The sequence below is a fragment of the Ahaetulla prasina genome, chromosome 7 (genome assembly GCF_028640845.1).
Source record: "Ahaetulla prasina isolate Xishuangbanna chromosome 7, ASM2864084v1, whole genome shotgun sequence".
Classification (NCBI taxonomy): Eukaryota; Metazoa; Chordata; class Lepidosauria; order Squamata; family Colubridae; genus Ahaetulla; species Ahaetulla prasina.
The window spans coordinates 92,867,996-92,887,663 of NC_080545.1; the positions used below are offsets into that span (position 1 = coordinate 92,867,996).

Sequence of the window (19,668 nt, forward strand, 5' to 3'; positions counted from 1 at the left end):
CAGCTAGCAAAGCTGGTGGACTTCAACTCCCAGAATTCCTCAGCTAGCAAAGCTGGTGGACTTCAACTCCCAGAATTCCTCAGATAGCAAAGCTGGTGAACTTCAACTCCCAGAATTCCTCAGCTAGCAAAGCTGGTGGACTTCAACTCCCAGAATTCCTCAGGTAGCAAAGCTGGTGGACTTCAACTCCCAGAATTCCCCAGCTAGCAAAGCTGGTGGACTTCAACTCCCAGAATTCCTCAGCTAGCAAAACTGGTGGACTTCAACTCCCAGAATTCCCCAGCTAGCAAAGCTGGTGGACTTCAACTCCCAGAATTCCTTAGGTAGCAAAGCTGGCTGGGGAATGCTGGGAGTTGAAGTCCGCCAGGCTTAAAAGTTGCCATGGTTGGAGACCCCCTGTAAATCTAGTCCAACCCCCATTCACCATTTCAGACAAAAGCTTCTCCAATCTCTTCCTTAACTGGGATGGAGCACAGGAAGGCAGAGGCCAAGGCGGCTTATTATGCTCAGCTGCTGTCAAAAAAGCCACTGTTGGGGGTGAAAGGAGCCCTAGCTGGGTCGGACCCCACCACACCTTTATCTCCCAGGGGTCTCCAACCTTGGTCCCTTTAAGACTTGTGGACTTCAACTCCCAGAGTCCCTCAGCCAGCAAAGCTACCTAACTTCAACTCCCAGAATTCCCCAGCTAGCAAAGCTGGTGGACTTCAACTCCCAGAATTCCTCAGGTAGCAAAGCCGGTGGACTTCAACTCCCAGAATTCCTCAGATAGCAAAGCTGGTGAACTTCAACTCCCAGATTCCCCAGCTAGCAAAGCTGGTGGACTTCAACTCCCAGAATTCCTCAGGTATCAAAGCTGGTGAACTTCAACTCCCAGAATTCCCCAGCTAGCAAAGCCGGTGAACTTCAACTCCCAGAATTCCCCAGCTAGCAAAGCTGGTGGACTTCAACTCCCAGAATTCCTTAGGTAGCAAAGCTGGCTGGCTGAGGGACTCTGGGAGTTGAAGTCCACAAGTCTTAAAGGAACCGAGGTTGGAGACCCTTGTTATATCCGACCTTTTTATTTATTTATTTTAAAAAATCCTCCACTAGATCGGGGGTGGGGGTGGGGGTGGAGAGAGATGTGTTGCAGATGCGCCCTAAATCCTGGACCGGGGAAGAAAAGGAGAAGGAGGAGGAGGAGGAGGATGGGGTGGAAGAGGAGAGAGAGAGAGAACTAGGCGGCTGGCGGGGAGCAAAGGCGCCCCAGTTTTAACCGAGTTTGCATGAAGTTCCCGCAGGAAAGCCGGCTGGGCTTTCCACTGGGGGTGGGGGGCGACCCCCAGGGGGGGAGGTAAAAGCAGCCCAAGCGGAGAGGCAAAGGCGGCTGGGATCCATCGGTTCGCTCCCCTTTTTATCCGAAGCGAAGAGAGAATCCCTTAAGAGAGACACCCCCCCACCCCGCAACCTCCCCGCGCGCCCACCAACCCGCCCCCCCCCCCACTTCCCAATTCCCGGGTATCTCGCGCGCGCGCGCACTCGCCTCTCTGCAGCTCGCTTCTCTTCTCCGCTCCGCCGGGATTGAAATGGACGGAGCCGGGATCTCGCTGCTTGGCTCTTGCCCGCCGCCGCCGCTGCCGCTGCCGATCGCCGAGCGGGCGAGGGCGCGGCTCTCGCTCTCTCTCCCTTTTTTTTTTTTTTTGCAAGCAACGATCGAGGCTTTCGGCTTTCCATTGGACGACCTGGATGGGAGGGGGGGGAGAAAAAGGGGTGGGGGGGCAGGCAGTCGTGGGCGGGGCCGCCCCGCGGAGGGGAGGAGGAAGAGGAGGAGGAGGAGGAGGCTAGGATTGGCGCGCGAAAGGTTGTCCGGCCACAGTGGTGGGATTTGGGAAGGTTTTGCCAAAAAAAAAAAAAAAGATTTGCAAAAGGAAAAAAAAGGCGCAGCGCCCAGCTGGGAAGGGTTTGCAAAAGAAAAAGAAAAAGAAAAGAAAGAAAAAAGACGCAGCGCCCAGCTTGGGGGGGATTTTGCAAAAGGATTTAAAAAAAAAAAGAAAGAAAGAAAGAAAGAAAAAAGACGCAGCACCCAGCCAGGAAGGGTTTACAAAAAAAGAAAGAAAGGAAGAAAGAAAGAAAGAAAGAAAGAAAGAAAGAAAGAAAGAAAGAAAGAAAGAAAGAAAGAAAAAGACGTAGCGCCCAGCCTGGGAGGCTTTGCAAAAAGATTTTTTTTAAAAAAAGGCGCAGCATCAGCCAGGAAGGTTTCGTGGGGGGGGTGGGGGTGGAAAAAGTGCAGCGCCCAGCCGGGGCTGGTAAAGGGAAGGGAGGCTCTCACGGTGCCTTTATCCTCCTAGGCGCGATTCTGCCGGAGTTAAGAGATCTAAAAGCTTGTCTTGCGCGCCTTTGAAAACGCGCAGAGGCCTAAGCCGCGCCAAACGCTCGCAAAAAGGCCATTCAAGGGAAGGAAAAGGTAAAATCGCCGCAAAGGAGCAGGCAGCCACGCGCAATTCGGGATCTTTGCACCGGGTGGGGGGGGAGTTTAACAGTAACAAGAGTTGGAAGGGACCTTAGAGGTCATCTAGTCCAACCCCCTGCTCACGCAGGAGACCTATACTAGGGATTCGAACCAGCATCTTAGCCACTTAGCCAGGCGGAAACGATCTGGAGCCATGGGTGAATGGGGGTGGCAGATCATAAAGTGGATCTTCCCTAATCCTGGGGAGAAGCTGGAGAGGTACTTTGTGTCTGGGAGGAGGGAATTTAAGATCAGAAGGAGAGACACCTTAGGTAGGTCGTGGGAAAAAGCACTAAACCAGTGGTGAAATCCAAATTTTTTTACTACTGGTTCTGTGGGCATGGCTTGATGGGCGTGGTGTGGCTTAGTGGGCGTGGCAGGGGAAGGATACTGCAAAATCTCCATTCCCTTCACACTGCTGGGGGAAGGATATTGCAAAATCCCCATTCTCTCCCCACTCCTGGGGGAAGGATATTGCAAAATCTCCATTCCCACCCCACTCTGGGGCCAATCAGAGGTGGCATTTGCTGGTTCTCTGAACTGCTCAAAATTTCCGCTACTGGTTCTCCAGAACCTGTCGGAACCTGCTGCATTTCACCCCTGCACCAAACGTGCCTTGGCATTAAAGACCTTACCGAGAGGTAAGGTTGGGTGGGTTTCAAAGCAGAGTCGGCCATGGGAAATGGGAGATCCCTGGAAAAGATGCGGGATCGAAAGCATTTTTCTATCTGGAAACAAACAAACACATTGCAAGGCATTCGACTCAGTGAGGTCATGCTTGTTAAAATGGATTAAGGAGGAGAGTGAATTTTCCAGCTTGGTCGTAGATCAGGGGTCTCCAACCTTAGCAACTTTAAGACTTGTGGACTTCCAAGTCCCAGAATTCCTCAGCCAGTTTTGCTTTGGGAGTTGGAAATCCACAAATCTTAAAGTTGCCAAGGTTGGAGACCCCTGGCATAGATGATAGAAGAATAAACTCGCCCTTCTGCATTGTTTTCACCCAAAATTAATATATATATATATATATATATTTCTGGATTATCCAACCCCAGCCATCAACTTCACATGGCAACCAGACAGTGAAAGAGTTGAGAGACCCTTAGCGCTGGCCAAAGGGGAGCCCTCCAGATCTGTTGGGACAACAACCTCCATCATCCTGGGCCAACAAATGGGGAGGGGGGAATGGCAATGGCAATCTGGCAGGTTAGGAGGGTGCCTGGTGGAGAAGACAACACAAAACCCATCTTCCAATCCCCTCCCATTTCAATTTCCAGCCCAACCACCATCATCTTAACCTGGTTTCCAGACTGCCCTGGCTTGGTTGCCTCCAGAAGTTCCAAATTAGGAGCCAGGCCAATTGTGAAATCTGAACCGGTTTACTACTGGTTTGCTGGTTGCGCATGCGCAATGCGCACCACGCAACAAACGTTAGGTGGGCACGCAATGCACCAAAAGGAAGCATGGAGTAAGTAGAACAGCACTCAGGGTGATTAGCTGTGGCACACAGTCTTTTTTTACTTTTAAAAGCATTTTTTTACAACCTATTCAGCCAAATAGGTTGTAAAAAATGCTTTTAAAAGTAAAAAAAGAGGCTCTGACGATCCCAGCTGAGCCATGCGATCGTCAATGCCTTTTTTTACTTTTTAAAAGCATTTTTTTAAAAGAAGTGGCAAACGGGTGACCGGACGATAGGGTGGGCATGGGCCGGGGGGGGGGGGCGGCAGAGATTTTGCCTACAGTTCTTCGAACCACCCGCCACCATCGCTGCCGGATCGGCCAATCCGGTCTGAACTGGGAGCATTTCACCCCTGTGCCAAGCTGCCTCTGATTGGCTGGCAAGAGGAGGAAGGATGGGATGCACAAGCTTTGATCTGTGCACCTATCAAGAAAAGGTGCTGACAACAGGGTTGTTGTTTGGTTCCTGGAAGTAGATTTCGTAAGTAATCCGGTGTGCCTGATTGTAGTGTGTGTGTGTGTGTGTGTGTGTGTGTGTAGGTGCTATCACTTGGCTGAGTTAGCATCTAATCCTGGAGTTGTTGTTCCATGCTTTTCTTTTTTAACTTAACCAGTTTAGCTCAACAGCTGGTATGACTTCATGATATGTTTTGATTTCTAAAGGAAATGGGTTGTGTGGCTAGAGCTAAGAACAGGGAGGGAGCATAAAGCTTGATCAAACTTTTATTTTTATGCCGACTGTTTTCTTTATTAAAACAACTCAAGGCAGCGAACATACCTAATACTCCTTCCTCCTCCTATTTTTCCCACAACAACAACAACAACTCACTGTGAGGTGAGTTGGGCAAAGAAAGAGTGACCCAAAGTCACCCAGGCAATTTTTATGCCTGAGGCGGAACTAGAACTCCCAGTCTCCTAGTGATTGGCCTAAAGTCACCCATTTGGTTTTCATGCCTGGGGCGGAACTAGAACTCCCAGTCTCCTGGTGATTGGCCCAAAGTCACTCAGTTGGTTCCCATGCCTAAGTTGGGACTAGAACTCCCAGTCTCCTGGTGATTGGCCCAAAGTCACTCAGTTGGTTCCCATGCCTAAGTTGGGACTAGAACTCCCAGTCTCCTGGTGATTGGCCCAAAGTCACCCAGTTGGTTTTCATGCCTGAGGCAGAACTAGAACTCCCAGTCTCCTGGTGATTGGCCAAAAAGTCACCCAGTTAGTTTTCCTGCCTAGAGCGGAACTAGCTCCCAGTCTCCTGGTGATTGGCTGAAAGTCACCCATTTGGTTTTCATGCCTGGGGCGGAAGTAGAACTCCCAGTCTCCTGGTGATTGGCCCAAAGTCACTCAGTTGGTTTCCATGCCTTAGTTGGGACTAGAACTCCCAGTCTCCTGGTGATTGGCCCAAAGTCACCCAGTTGGTTTCCATGCCTAAATTGGGACTAGAACTCCCAGTCTCCTGGTGATTTGCCCAGTCACCCAGCTGGTTTTCATGCCTGAGGCAGAACTAGAACTCCCAGTCTCCTGGTGATTGACCGTGCCTAAGGCAGGGTTAGAATTCACTGTCTCCTGGTTTCTAGCCTGGTACCTTCACCACTAGTTCAAACTATCTCTCACATTTCTTCGGGAATTTATTCTTAGGGGTTTATTCTTCGCTACTCCGATATTTTGTTTTTTAACTGATTAGGTGCCATCTAGTCATGCTTGACTCTTTAACAACCACATTGATGGGTTTTCTTCAAGATGACCTGTCTGTAGCCTGGTCTTTTCAGGACTTCCAATGGTGCCCTCATCACTACTGTAACTGAATTCATACCACCTTGTTTCCACCTTTCTCAGCCCTAGAACTTTCTCCAAATACCTAGATCGTCTTTTCAGATGTCCAAAGTAGGATAATTTGACCTGGTCATAGATGTAATTTCTGAGTTGATCTGTTTAGAATAGAATAACAGAGTTGGAAGGGACCTTGGAGGTCTTCTTGTCCAATCCCTGCTTAGGCAGGAAACCCTACACCACTTCAGACAAATGATTATCCAATATCTTTTTAAAAGCTTCCAGTGTTGGAGCATTCACAATCTCTGGAGGCAAATCGTTCCACTGATTAATTGTTCTCATTGTCAGGAAATTTCTCCTCAGTTCTAAGTTGCTTCTCTCCTTGATTAGTTTCCATCCATTGCTTCTAGTCCTACCCTCAGGTGTTTTGGAGAATAGTTTGACTTCCTCTTCTTTGTGGCAGCCCTTGAGATACTGGAACCCTGCTATCATGTATCCCCTAGTCCTTCTTTTCATTAAACTAGACATACCCAGTTCTTGCAACCGTTCTTCATATGTTTTAGCCTCCAGTCCCCTAATCCTCTTTGTTGCTCTTCTCTGCACTCTTTCTAGAGTCTCCGCATCTTTTTTACATCGTGGGGATCTAAACTAGATGCAATATTCCAAGTGTGGCCTTACCAAGGCATTATAAAGTGGTATTAACACTTCATGTGATCTTGATTCTATCCCTCTGTTTATGCAGGCCAGAACTGTGTTGGCTTTTTTGGCAGCTGCTGCAACACTGCTGGCTCATATCTAAATGGTTGTCCACTCCAAGATCCCTCTCACGGTTACTACTATTGATCAAGGTACTACATATACGGTACCTGTGCATTTGTTTTGCTTGCCTAAATGTAGAATCCTACTTTTTTCACCATTGAATTTCATTTTGTTAGATAGCGCCCAATGTTCAAGTCTGTCAAGATCGTTCTGTATCTTGAGCCTATCTTCTGGAGTGTTGGCTATTCCTGCCAGCTTGGTGTCATCTGCAAATTTGATGAATTCCCCATCTATCCCCTCATCCAAGTCATTGATGAAGGTATTGAAGAGTACTGGGCCTAAAACTGAGCCTTGAGGTACTCCACTGCATACTTTCGGGCCGGTGAATAGCGCAGGCTGGTAAAGCCTGTTATTAAGCCTGTTATTAAGAACACAAAGCCTGCAATTACTGCAGGTTCGAGCCCGGCCCAAGGTTGACTCAGCCTTCCATCCTTTATAAGGTAGGTAAAATGAGGACCCAGATTGTTGGGGGGGCAATAAGTTGACTTTGTAAAAATATACAAATAGAATGAGACTATTGCCTTATACATTGTAAGCCACCCTGAGTCTTCGGAGAAGGGCGGGGTATAAATGTAAACAAAATAAAACAAAACAAACAAACTTTCCTCCATGTAGATGCAGTTCCATTGAGGACTACACATTGAGTGCGGTTGGTCAGCCAGTTATGAATCCATCTGGTGGTGATGCTGTCTAACCCATATTTTTCTACTTTATCTAGTAATAGGTTATGGTCTACTTTTTGGTGATTCATCCGTTTGTTTTCTTGGCTGTCCGCAGCATTCCCCGGAGTCTTCTCCAACACCAAAGTCCAAATGCGTCAATGCTTTTCATATATCCTGCTTCTTCAAAGTCCAACTTTCACTTCTGTAGAGGGTCACAGGCAATAGTGTGTCTTGCACAATTCTGATCTTTCTAGGTGCAAACCTATCCTGGGTTCTGAGCACCTTTTCCAAAGCCTTCACTTTACCAAGTGTTAAACATATGACAGATTTCTTGATTGCCTGGAGCCAGGTGTGTGTAACCTAAGAGGTGATGGCTTCTTCTTGCTTGTAGACCCTGCTAGATTGAGGGTGATGGGCGATGTAGTCTAGCCCAGGTTGGGGTCTCCAACCTCAGCAACTTTTAAGACTTGTGGACTTCAACTCCCAGAATTCCTCAGCCAGCTTTGCCAAGGTTGGAGACCCCTGGGCTAGCCCATCCAGAGATTAGTGGAAAAAATGATTAAATGCAAAGTTGGAATCCCAAAGAACAGAAGTTTTGTGAAAAGGTGAGAAGACACCGCCAAGTTTTGTTGAGATCTCCATGGTGTTCCTCCTCCTGTGATTAATCTTAGTTCTCCTGCATTGTTCTTTTGAACTGATGTGCTGTACACTTCCAGAGCTTAATCCTTCTTATAATTCACCCACCATGTGCCAAACCTCACCTTGGATCATTTTTAAGGTATCACAAATGGGTTGGGTTGGGTTGTTTGTTTAGCTAACAACAAACATTCCCAGAGCAACTGAGATGATTAAAGGCCTGCAGACTAAAATATATGAAGAATGGTTGCAGGATTTGGGTTTGGTTAGTGTAGAGAAAAGAAAGGGAGGGGGAAGGGACTTGTTAGCACTATTCCAGTATTTGAGGGGCTGCCACAACAAGGATCAACTTATTTTCCAAAGCACCAGAAGGCAAGAAGAAACAATAGATGGAAACTCATCAAGGAGAGAAGCAACCTGGAACTCAGGAGAAACGTCCTAACGGTGAGGACAATTAACCAGTGGAACAGCTTGACTTCAGAAGTTGTGGATGCTTCATCACTGGAAGTTTTTAAGAAGAGACTGGATGGTCACTTGTCTGAAATGGTATAGGATCTCCTGCTTGTGCAGCGGGTTGGACTAGAAGACCTCCAAGGTCCCCTTCCAGCTCGCTTCTGATTCTGAATGATGGGAGTTGAAGTCCACACCTCTTAAACTTTCCAAGTTTGCAAAACACTGGACTAGACCTTATCTACAATACAGCAAGTGACTGGATTCCCCCAATGTGTTTTATTGAGTGAACCCACCGTAAATCTGTCTGTACTTGGTAGCCCTTGACTTACGACCACAATGGAATCCAAAATTTATGTTGCTAAGGGAGACATTTGCTAAGTGACTTTTTCCCCATTTGATGCCTTTTCTTGCCAGAGTTGTTAACAGGTGAAATGCTCCCGGTTTACAGAGTCCGCATGTGGTCCCCAACAGTTTTGGGTCCTCATTTTACCCACCTCAAGAAGGATGGAAGGCAGAGGTGAAATTAAAAAAATCCTTCTACCGGTTCTGTGGGCGTGGCTTGTTGGGGGAGGTCATGTGACTGGGTGGGCGTGGCCAACTCAACATCACTCACATTGAGGGGCTCCTCACCGGCCCCTCCCCTCCCAGCCACTCCTTGTCGCGAATGGCAGGAAAATGGGGAGGGGAATATTCCTGCCTACCATCCTTCCCTCAGTCTGTGCTGAGATTGAGGAATGGATGACAGGAAGGAAAATCCCCTTCCCCATTTTCCTGCCTTTCACAAAAACGGCTCGATTCCAGCTGCTCTTACCATCCCCCTCCCTCCTGGGGACTACCTTAAAAGGGACAGGCTGCAACAGCTCCATTGTGAATGGAGGGAGAAAAGTTAGCATTCTCTCTGCTCCATTTAACATTGAATTCTGTGGCAGAGAGAATGCTAACTTCATGGACTTTTCATGACTACAGATGTTAGAGCAACTGGTCTGTAGTCATTCAGTTCCTTGATGGTGGGCTTCTTCGGCACTGGGATGATAGTAGAGCGTTTAAAGCAAGAAGGAACATAGTACATCTCTAGAGATTTATTGAAGATACGGTTGAAGATGGGGGCCAATTGGTCAGCACAGACTTTTAAGCTAGAAGGAGTTATCTTGTCTGGGCCTGGAGCTTTTCCTGGCTTTTGTCTGTGAAATAGGTCTTGTACTTCCTTTTCTGTGATCACTAGGGGTTGTGAACCCAATGGGATGGGGTCAGTTGTAAGAGGTTTGGCTGTTATTGGTGTGTCTGAGATGGGGGTGGTGGAGATAGGTGGCTGTAGTTTCCTTTCGAACCTGCAGTAAAACACGTTCAGGTCATCTGCCAGTTGTTGATTTCCTTCAGCCTGGGAAGGAATAACCGGTGATATTTTTAAGGATTTTCCACATGTTTGCTGGTTCATTTGTTGAGAACTGATTCTTTAGCTTTTCAGAGTAGCTTCTTCTAAATATATAGCCACTTTGTGTTCTCTTTTTTTCATCCACCTGCTAATTTGTAGAAGGCCCTATCTCCCCCCAAAAATTGCATTGTGCAAATTTTTTTCCTTGTTTAGTCCAACATTGCACAAGCCACGTGGGTGTAACACAGTTAGTTGAAAAATCTAAACGTTGTGCCAGGCTAGGAAAAGAATAGCTCTTGTCTTTTGAGCCATGATCCGGGCTTATTTGCACAAACGCTTCTATTATTCTGCATGATACATTATAAAGCCATCTTTCACTAACACATAAAATATGTATTTATAGCAGAGCTATTGCTGCAAGGGAATCTTAAGTTTTGAGGCTGGGCTGGATATCGCTTCCCTTCCATCTGTAGAAATCTATAAATCTATATTACTATCTATACGTGCGCGCACACACACACATATATATTTGTTTTCTGAGGTTTTCACGGGTGTTTGTATGTAGGTCTTTGGTTATTCGGGTTATTCGGGTTTTCTCCCGTGTAAAAAAAAAGGGCCGTGATAGCTCAGGCTGTAAAGAAGCCTGTTATTAGAACACAGCAGCCTGCAATTACTGCAGGTTCAAGCCCGGCCCGAGGTTGACTCAGCCTTCCATCCTTTATAAGGTAGGTAAAATGAGGACCCAGATTGTTGGGGGGACAATAAGTTGACTTTGTAAATATACAAATAGAATGAGACTATTGCCTTATACACTGTAAGCCGCCCTGAGTCTTCGGAGAAGGGTGGGATATAAATGTAAATAAAAAAATTTAAAAAAATTGGAAGTGTCTTGGCGACGTTTCGACGAAGTCTCATTCGTCATCTTCAGGCTTGACAGATTCGTCGCAACATTGCTCCCAGAAGCACGAAGCTGAAGCCTGAAGATGACGTATGAGACTTCGTCGAAACGTCGCCAAGACACTTCCAATTTTACGCAGGAGAAAACCCGAATAACCAAAGACCTACATACATACATATATGTATGTATGTATATATATATCCACACATCTCCAGCCTTCTACTGGATTTCTTTTAATGAGTATGTATAGGTATAGATCAGCACAGATGCACACCTACATATAATAATTTCACATTTCAATGAAGTATGGTAACCAGTGGTGGGTTGCTGCTGGAACAGACCGGTTCGGCCAAACCAGTAGTTCCGATGATCAGCTGGCCCCGCCCACCCGGCCTGGCCCTATCCTGTCCTATATTTCTTTCTTTCTGGCTCAGCTGATTCGCACGGCACAGCTGATTTCCATTCCTCTGCTGTTCTACTGCCTTAGAAGGTAAGCAGCTCAGCTTCAAATTGTTGTATTTTGAACACTGCACGCAAGTACGTTAAGCGCAAGCGTGCGCAAAACATGCAATCACCAAACCGGTTGTTAAACCGGTTGCAGCCCACCACCGATGGTAACTAACAGCAAGATTGTTATTTGGAAGCTATTTGGACGCTACAGAGCACTGCACACCAGAACAACAAGACACAAGAACAGTTTTTTCCCAAAGGCCATCACTCTGCTAAACAAATAATTCCCTCAACACTGTCTAACTAGTTACTAAGTCTGCACTACTATTAATCTTCTCAGCGTTCCCATCACCCAGCTCCTTCCCTTTAGGACTGTATGACTGTAACTTTGTTGCTGGTAATCCTTATGATTTATATTGATATTGATTGTTCCTGATTGCTTATTTTTACCCTATGACTATCATTAAGTGTTGTATCATAAATTGTAGCCTATGACCATCATTTGTGTTGTAAATGATGTACCTTGATGAAGGTATTTTTTCTTTTATGTACATTAAGAGCATATGCACCAAGACAAATTCCTTGTGTGTCCAATCATACTTAGCCAATAAAAAATTCTATTCTATTCTATTCTATTCTATTCTATTCTATTCTATTCTATTCTATTTAAATCAGGGGTGTCCAACCTTGTGGACTTCAACTCCCAGAATTCCTCAATCAGCCAATGCTGGCTGGGGAGTTCTGGGAGTTGAAGTCTACACCTCATAAAAGTTTCCCAGTTGGAAAATCACTTCTTTTAGAGAGAGAGATGACTCTTGAAGGACCCGCAGCTGTCAATTTCATAAGACTCATTCAAAGACTTACCAAGCAAGAAGAGCGTGCCAGCTTTCCAAACTCGCGAGTTTGTGGGCATCGTTCCCATTCAACGCAGGCTTTAAAGATATCTTGCAACCTGTTCCTTCACTGCCCCCCACCATTGATAGCAAGTACTTGGCTTTATCTCCCCCCCCCCCCGGCCATCTCTTTTAATAAATACCAAATGGAATATTTTCCTTTCTGCAAAGTGATTCATTTCCCCTTCCCTTCCTTTGAAATGCACTTTAGCCTACAATCGACAATAAATCTCTCCGTGCTTCGTGTCACTCATCTCCATGGTTAAGCCTGCCATGAGTAAACAGTTTGCTTACGTCTTTTTGCCCTCCAATCTGGAGTTCCTGTCTTCCTCTGACAGCATTTTAGCCTTATTACCTTTATTAGAAGGTAAAGGTTCCCCTCGCACATATGTGCTAGTCATTCCCGACACTAGGGGGCAGTGCTCACCTCCGTTTCAAAGCTGAAGAGCCAGCGCTGTCCGAAGACGTCTCCGGCATGACTCAACGCCAAAGGCGCACGGAACGCTGTTCCCTTCCCACCAAAGGCGGTCCCTATTTTTCTACTTGCATTTTTTACGTACATTCGAACTGCTAGGTTGGCAGAAGCTGGGACAAGTAACGGGAGCTCACCCTGTTATGCGGCACTAGGGATTCGAACCGCTGAACTGCCGACCTTCCAATCGACAAGCTCAGCGTCTTAGCCACTGAGCCAATGCATCTTACCCGCTGAGCCAACGCCTCCCTATTACCTTTATTACACATTGTCAAAAGTTTAGCACCCATCCCCTCCCAGAAGAATGAAATGTTCTAGGGAATATTTAAAAAGGCAGAATATTATATTTCCCCTAAAAGAGAAATAGAAATCTTAAAGGAGACGGAAACTCAGAGCCACAATTCTGAATTTTCACAATTCTGAAAAACCGGCGGGAACTTCAAGATGGCTTTTCACCAAGAAAATGCCAATTTGATATGTTCTAATACAATAGTCTTTGAGGAACATGCCTTCCTCAGAGTTCTTATTGAATGGGGCATATTACTTGGAACCTTGACAGGTAGCTGTGGATCCTCTTCGATCCCTCTTTTGGGTTGTTGTTTTTTTTCATGCCTTTGAGCGGCGAAGGGAAAATGCAGAGATCTCACTTCCAGTGTCGTGGGCACGGATCAAGGAGAGGAAGTGTAACTCATCCGGGCTTCCTTCTTCTCTACATTCAACTTCCCATCTTCGATGCATCCAGCACTTCTCTCAGTAAGAGCTGAGTCATCATGGTGACAATTTGACACTTTCTCTACGGACTGCAAAAGAAAAAGAAAAAAGGAAAGTAAATAAGTTATGTATTTTTCTGCCGAGAGGTCAACAGATGCCAACTTGACCCACGTAGTAGCAATATTGCTCTTTTTCCCCCCAGCAGAACAAAATTGCAAACTGAATCCATTGAATTGTCTTTTCCAGCCTACGCAGCTTTGATGGAGAGCATAGTCGATTCGAAAGAGTAAAAAACAATACTTGGCCCTAGTAAGAAATGGCTGTATCAGGAGTGGGATTCAGCTGGTTCGGACCGGTTCGGGGGAACCGGTAGTTGGAAGCTGCCACTGCCCACCCGCCCTGGCACTATGCCGTCCTATTTAGCTGCGTTTTTTTAAGCTGTGCGCATATCTATAAGCCACGTGCGCGAGCAAAGCACATGCACAGAAGGCCGTGCGCATGCACAGAAGGCGCGCTCTTACATTTTCAGTGCTGGGAGAACCAGTTGTTAAAATTATGCAAAGCCCACCTCTGGGCTGTATCGAAAAAGATTCAGATTTTGTTCTCAAAAAGAAAGACAGTCCAGAACAAATGAAACTCTTTTAAGATCAGAATAGCTCTGATCTCCAGGTGGAAATTTCTATAGAAAAATATGGCTGCATTTAGCAAGCATGCCTTTCAAAAAATTACAGAGTTTTTCTGTGCAGGGTTTTTGAAAGTTTTATTTTTTTATCTATTTAGGCACGCTATGTGAAGACCCAGCTTCCTGGAAAAAGGCTCTAATTTTGGGAAAGGTGGAAGAAAAGAAAAGAGACATGAAAGATAAAAGAAAGAGACGATACAGAGTATTTGTTTTACAAATGGTTGGATGACAGAGGTAGATATTAGGAGTTAGAAAAAGTATTATTGTATCAGCAAATTGACCCAGACAATACACTGTTCACCAAGCACTTATTTATTTTATTTTATTTATTTATTTATTTATTTATTTTAATTTGCATTTATATCCCGCCCTTCTCCGAAGACTCAGGGCGGCTTACATTGTGTTAAGCAATAGTCTTCATCCATTTGTATATTATATACAAAGTCAACTTATTGCCCCCAACAATCTGGGTCCTCATTTTACCTACCTTATAAAGGATGGAAGGCTGAGTCAACCTTGGGCCTGGTGGGACTTGAACTTGCAGTAATTGCAAGCAGCTGTGTTAATAACAGACTGTCTTAGCAGTCTGAGCCACCAGAGGCCCAAGTATTTACATACTTGTGTATGTAAATTGAAAATGTATAAATAAACTGATAAAAAAAGATAACATCAATGTAATTAGTCAAGATAATGCCCATAAATTATTATTTATGGACATCTTCTTGGTTTTTATGACTTTCTACCCTGCAGACATCCAGTTTTAAACTGGCTGTAGAAAGTCTTTGTATCTTTGTGAGATTCTATCTAAGGATCTTCCGGGCAGGGGTGGGCTGCTGGGGGTCCGCAGGGGTTCGGGAGAACCTCTAGCTAAGATTCTGTGCAGTTCGGAGAACCCCCAAATCCCACTCCTGGCTGGCCCTGCCCACCCCACCCCGCCCCTCCCAGGAGTTCTCACACGACCCGTTTTGGATGCAGGTAAGTGCAGGGCACAAATGGAGGCTCAGGGAGGGCGAAGAACAGGCCTTCCAGAGGGCCTGGGAAGGCCGTTTTCACCCACCTGGAAGCTCAAGGAAAGGCTCCGGAGGCCGGGGAGGGCAAAAATGCTTTCCCCCCCCACTGTGGTGCAGGAGGCCATCTAGGCCATGCCTACCATGGCCACACCCACCCAGCAACCAGGCAGAGAACCCCTTGCTAAAATTTTTGAAGCCCACCCCCTGCTTCTGGGCACAAAACCCCACTAAAATCACCCTCACATTCTCATTTACAAAAGAGGAAACTCCACAAAACTCAGTGGGACATTCAGACTTGAAATGGCCACCATTTTGAAGGGAACTGAAGCTAGAACCACCCAGGCACCATTACTGCTTTGAAGACTCTGGGAACCCAGTTCTTGAAGAACATGCAAGGGTATTGCAAAATGGTGACAACTCTGGACCTTATGCTTGTGAATGGCATCATGACCCAATGTACATGTCGTGTCCCGCTCCTCCTCTGTCGGCCGGGAGGACAAAATGCTTTCCCCCACTGTGGTGCAGGAGGCCATCTAGGCCATGCCTACCATGGCCACACCCACCCAGCAACCAGGCAGAGAACCCCTTGCTAAAATTTTTGAAGCCCACCCCCTGCTTCTGGGCACAAAACCCCACTAAAATCACCCTCACATTCTCACACCCTCACAAAACTCAGTGGGACATTCAAACTTGAAATGGCCACCATTTTGAAGGGAACTGAAGCTAGAACCACCCAGGCACCATTACTGCTTTGAAGACTCTGGGAACCCAGTTCTTGAAGAACATGCAAGGGTATTGCAAAATGGTGACAACTCTGGACCTTATGCTTGTGAATGGCATCATGACCCAATGTACATGTCGTGTCCCGCTCCTCCTCTGTCGGCCGGGGAGGACAAAAATGCTTTCCCCCCCACTGTGGTGCAGGAGGCCATCTAGGCCACGCCTACCATGGCCACACCCACCCAGCAACCAGGCAGAGAACCCCTTGCTAAAATTTTTGAAGCCCACCCCCTGCTTCTGGGCACAAAACCCCACTAAAATCACCCTCACATTCTCATTTACAAAAGAGGAAACTCCACAAAACTCAGTGGGACATTCAGACTTGAAATGGCCACCATTTTGAAGGGAACTGAAGCTAGAACCACCCAGGCACCATTACTGCTTTGAAGACTCTGGGAACCCAGTTCTTGAAGAACATGCAAGGGTATTGCAAAATGGTGACAACTCTGGACCTTATGCTTGTGAATGGCATCATGACCCAATGTACATGTCGTGTCCCGCTCCTCCTCTGACGGCCGGGAGGACAAAAATGCTTTCCCCCCCACTGTGGTGCAGGAGGCCATCTAGGCCACGCCTACCATGGCCACACCCACCCAGCAACCAGGCAGAGGACCCCTTGCTAAAATTTTTGAAGCCCACCCCCTGCTTCTGGGCACAAAACCCCACTAAAATCACCCTCACATTCTCATTTACAAAAGAGGAAACTCCACAAAACTCAGTGGGACATTCAGACTTGAAATGGCCACCATTTTGAAGGGAACTGAAGCTAGAACCACCCAGGCACCATTACTGCTTTGAAGACTCTGGGAACCCAGTTCTTGAAGAACATGCAAGGGTATTGCAAAATGGTGACAACTCTGGACCTTATGCTTGTGAATGGCATCATGACCCAATGTACATGTCGTGTCCCGCTCCTCCTCTGACGGCCGGGAGGGAGGCAGGCAAGGCACAACAGTACAGGTAGTCCTCGACTTATGACCACCATGGAGCCTAAAATTTCTGTTGCTAAGCGAAACCATTGTATCGCTTAGCAACGTTGTCTTAACGTTAAGTGAATCGTTGTGGTTGTTAAGTGAGTAATACAGTTGTTAAATGAATCTGGCTTCCCCACTGACGTTGCTCGTCAGAAGGTTGCGAAAGGTAACATGACCCCAGGACACTGCAACCGTCATAAATATGAGTCAGTTGCCAAGCATCCAAGTTTTGATCATGTGATAATGGGGAGGTTGCAACAGTCATCGGTGTGAAAATAGTCATGTCACTTTTTTCAGGAATGTAACTTTGAACGGTCACTAAATGAACGGTTATAAGTCAAGGACTACTTGTATATATATATATATACCACTGTGGCTACATTTCTGAATCAGGTGAAGTGTCTTGATTGATGTATTCATTAATGGAATTTGCATGCTGCCTGACTCTTTGAAGTCCAAATATCCTTTCCTCCAAACGCTCTCAAAATTGCCCAATTTTGTTTTAGTTTTATTTTCCCAAGGCAGGCCTCTGCTAACTGCCAACTTCTGCCAGCTGTATTCAAGAACGTTGGATATGACGAAGGTATCTTGACGAGTCAGCTTTCTAAGCACTAACCGCAAGGAACCAGGTTTGAGGAAAAAGGAAGTTGGCTGTGCCCAAAACCACAGTCTTAATTCATGATGTGGCAGCTGGACTTAACCCAACAAATTTTCTTTAGCTGCACATCCTGGTCTTAAATAAATATTCTTTTTTTTTTAAAAAAAAAGTTTTTTATTATTATTATTTTTTAATAAAAATGTCAAATCAATGTGCGAACAGTGTGGCACCTGGGCGCCGTACATTCCAGTACAAATGAAACTGATCAAATTAAACATAATTATTACATTCAATCAACTTATGTATTTCTAATAATGATACACAACTGTTAGGTTGCAGTCTATCATTATTCAATTATTCCACATTTTCTCATTATTACTTTCATTTTATAAAATCAAAATGTATACATTAATATGGCTTAGGATCAGGCTATTTACGAGACCACCTACTACCACAAACAGCCTCCCATCGACCTGTGCGCTCCCACAGGGAGGGCCTCCTTGGGGTGCCGTCGGTGAAACAATGCCGACTGACGACCCCCAGGGGTAGGGCCTTCTCTGTGGGGGCTCCTGCCCTCTGGAACAAGCTGCCTCCGGGGCTTCGCCAATTCCCCGACCTTCGGACCTTCCGCCGTGAGCTGAAGACTCTTTTATTTCATCGAGCTGGGTTAGCCTGACTGAGTAATTTTAAATGGGGTTTTAGTTTTTTTGTATTATTTAGTTTTTTTTATATTTTGTCCACTATTTATATAAATTTTTAGTCTGTTTTTAATGTGTATTTATTGTATTTTTAATTGGCTGTTAACCGCCCTGAGTCCTTCGGGAGAAGAGCGGTATACAAATGCAATAAATAAATAAATAAAACATCATTAAAAAAGGACAACAAAGAATGTTTTTTCTGCGCCAACTCAGTAAGCTCAAACTGCCCAAGGAGCTGCTGATCCAATTCTACAGAGGAATTATTGAGTCTGTCATTTGCACCTCTATAACTGTCTGGTTCGGTTCTGCAACCCAACAAGAAAAACACAGACTTCAGAGGATAATTAGAACTGCAGAAAAAATAATTGCTACCAACCTGCCTTCCATTGAGGACCTGTATACTGCACGAATCAAGAAGAGGGCCGTGAAAATATTTGCAGATCCCTCGCATCCTGGACATAAACTGTTTCAACTCCTACCCTCAAAACGACGCTATAGAGCACTGCACACCAGAACAACTAGACACAAGAACAGTTTTTTCCCGAAGGCCATCACTCTGCTAAACAAATAATTCCATCAACACTGTCAGACTATTTACTGAATCTGCACTACTATTAATCTTCTCATAGTTCCCATCACCAATCTCTTTCCACTTATGACTGTATGACTATAACTTGTTGCTGGCAATCCTTATGATTTATATTGATATATTGGCCATCAATTGTGTTGTAAATGTTGTACCTTGATGAACGTATCTTTTCTTTTATGTACACTGAGAGCATATGCACCAAGACAAATTCCTTGTGTGTCCAATCACACTTGGCCAATAAAAATTCTATTCTATTCTATTCTATTCTATTCTATTCTATTCTATTCTATTCTATTCTATTCTATTCTATAAACAAACAAACAAACAAATAAATAAATAAATAAATAAATAAATATTCCCCTTATTTCTATCACTTATTCTAGCTTTTAATCGTGTCACCCTTTATTATGAAGCTTTTTCTTTTTTTCCTAACTTCTAATCATGTCACCTGCCTAAAGAGAAAAAAAAAAGAATAGTGGGGAGGGGGGAGAAGCAACTCAGAACAACAACAAAAGTAATCATCCATCCATCAAGTCTTGTCCGCTTCATACTTTAATTACTATGCTTTAAAAGAAAGAGAGGAAAAAGGAAAAGCGAATCAGAACAATAAACAAGAATCATCTATCCATCATCTCTTGCCCGCTTCAATACTTTAGTTGCTATGATTTTTTTTTTTGACTTGCCTCCCAAATTCCTCTTTTAAATCTCTATCTATGTCTATTTCTTGGCTGTCCAATGTAGGTGTTCCCCCCACCTCTACCCTCTTCCACTGCCTAGTTTCTAAAATGTCTACCCAGGCCCCTGCCTCCATTTCAAACGTATCTTCCAACTCTCCCCCCCTCCCCGCTGGTTTAATTCATCAATCACTATTATTTTCATTGTTATCTCCTCTTTGTCTTCTTTCTTCTTCATTTCTTCTTTTGACTCCTCCCTTGCCTGGGCATCTTGATCTATACTCATCATCCCTCGTATGGTATTTTCCATTTTTTCATAAATATTCTTTTTGAAGAGCAGTTGATCTCCAGCAAAATAACAGAGTTGGAAGGGGCCTTGGAAGTGGTCTATGCAGCCGCGCGGGTGATAGAGGGAGCACCTCGTGGCTCCCATATAACACCTATCCTGCGCGGGCTGCACTGGCTCCCGGTGGTCTTTCGGGTGCAATTCAAGGTGTTGATTACCATCTTCAAAGCGCTCCATGGCTTAGGACTGGGCTATTTACGGAACCGCCTATTGCCACAAACAGCCTACCACCGACCTGTGTGCTCCC

The 19,668-nt window shown here is 45.4% G+C and overlaps 1 protein-coding gene across 1 annotated transcript in view; it reads right to left on the reverse strand.

Moving 5' to 3' along the window:
* The window catches only part of KRAS (KRAS proto-oncogene, GTPase), a 46,864-nt gene extending 45,190 nt beyond the window's left edge, over positions 1-1,674 (reverse strand). The window contains exon 1 of the mRNA XM_058191109.1: positions 1,520-1,674. The gene's annotated coding sequence lies outside the window, so the exon portion shown is untranslated. The remainder of the gene's footprint in view (positions 1-1,519) is intronic.
* Between the last annotated feature and the right edge of the window lie 17,994 nt (positions 1,675-19,668).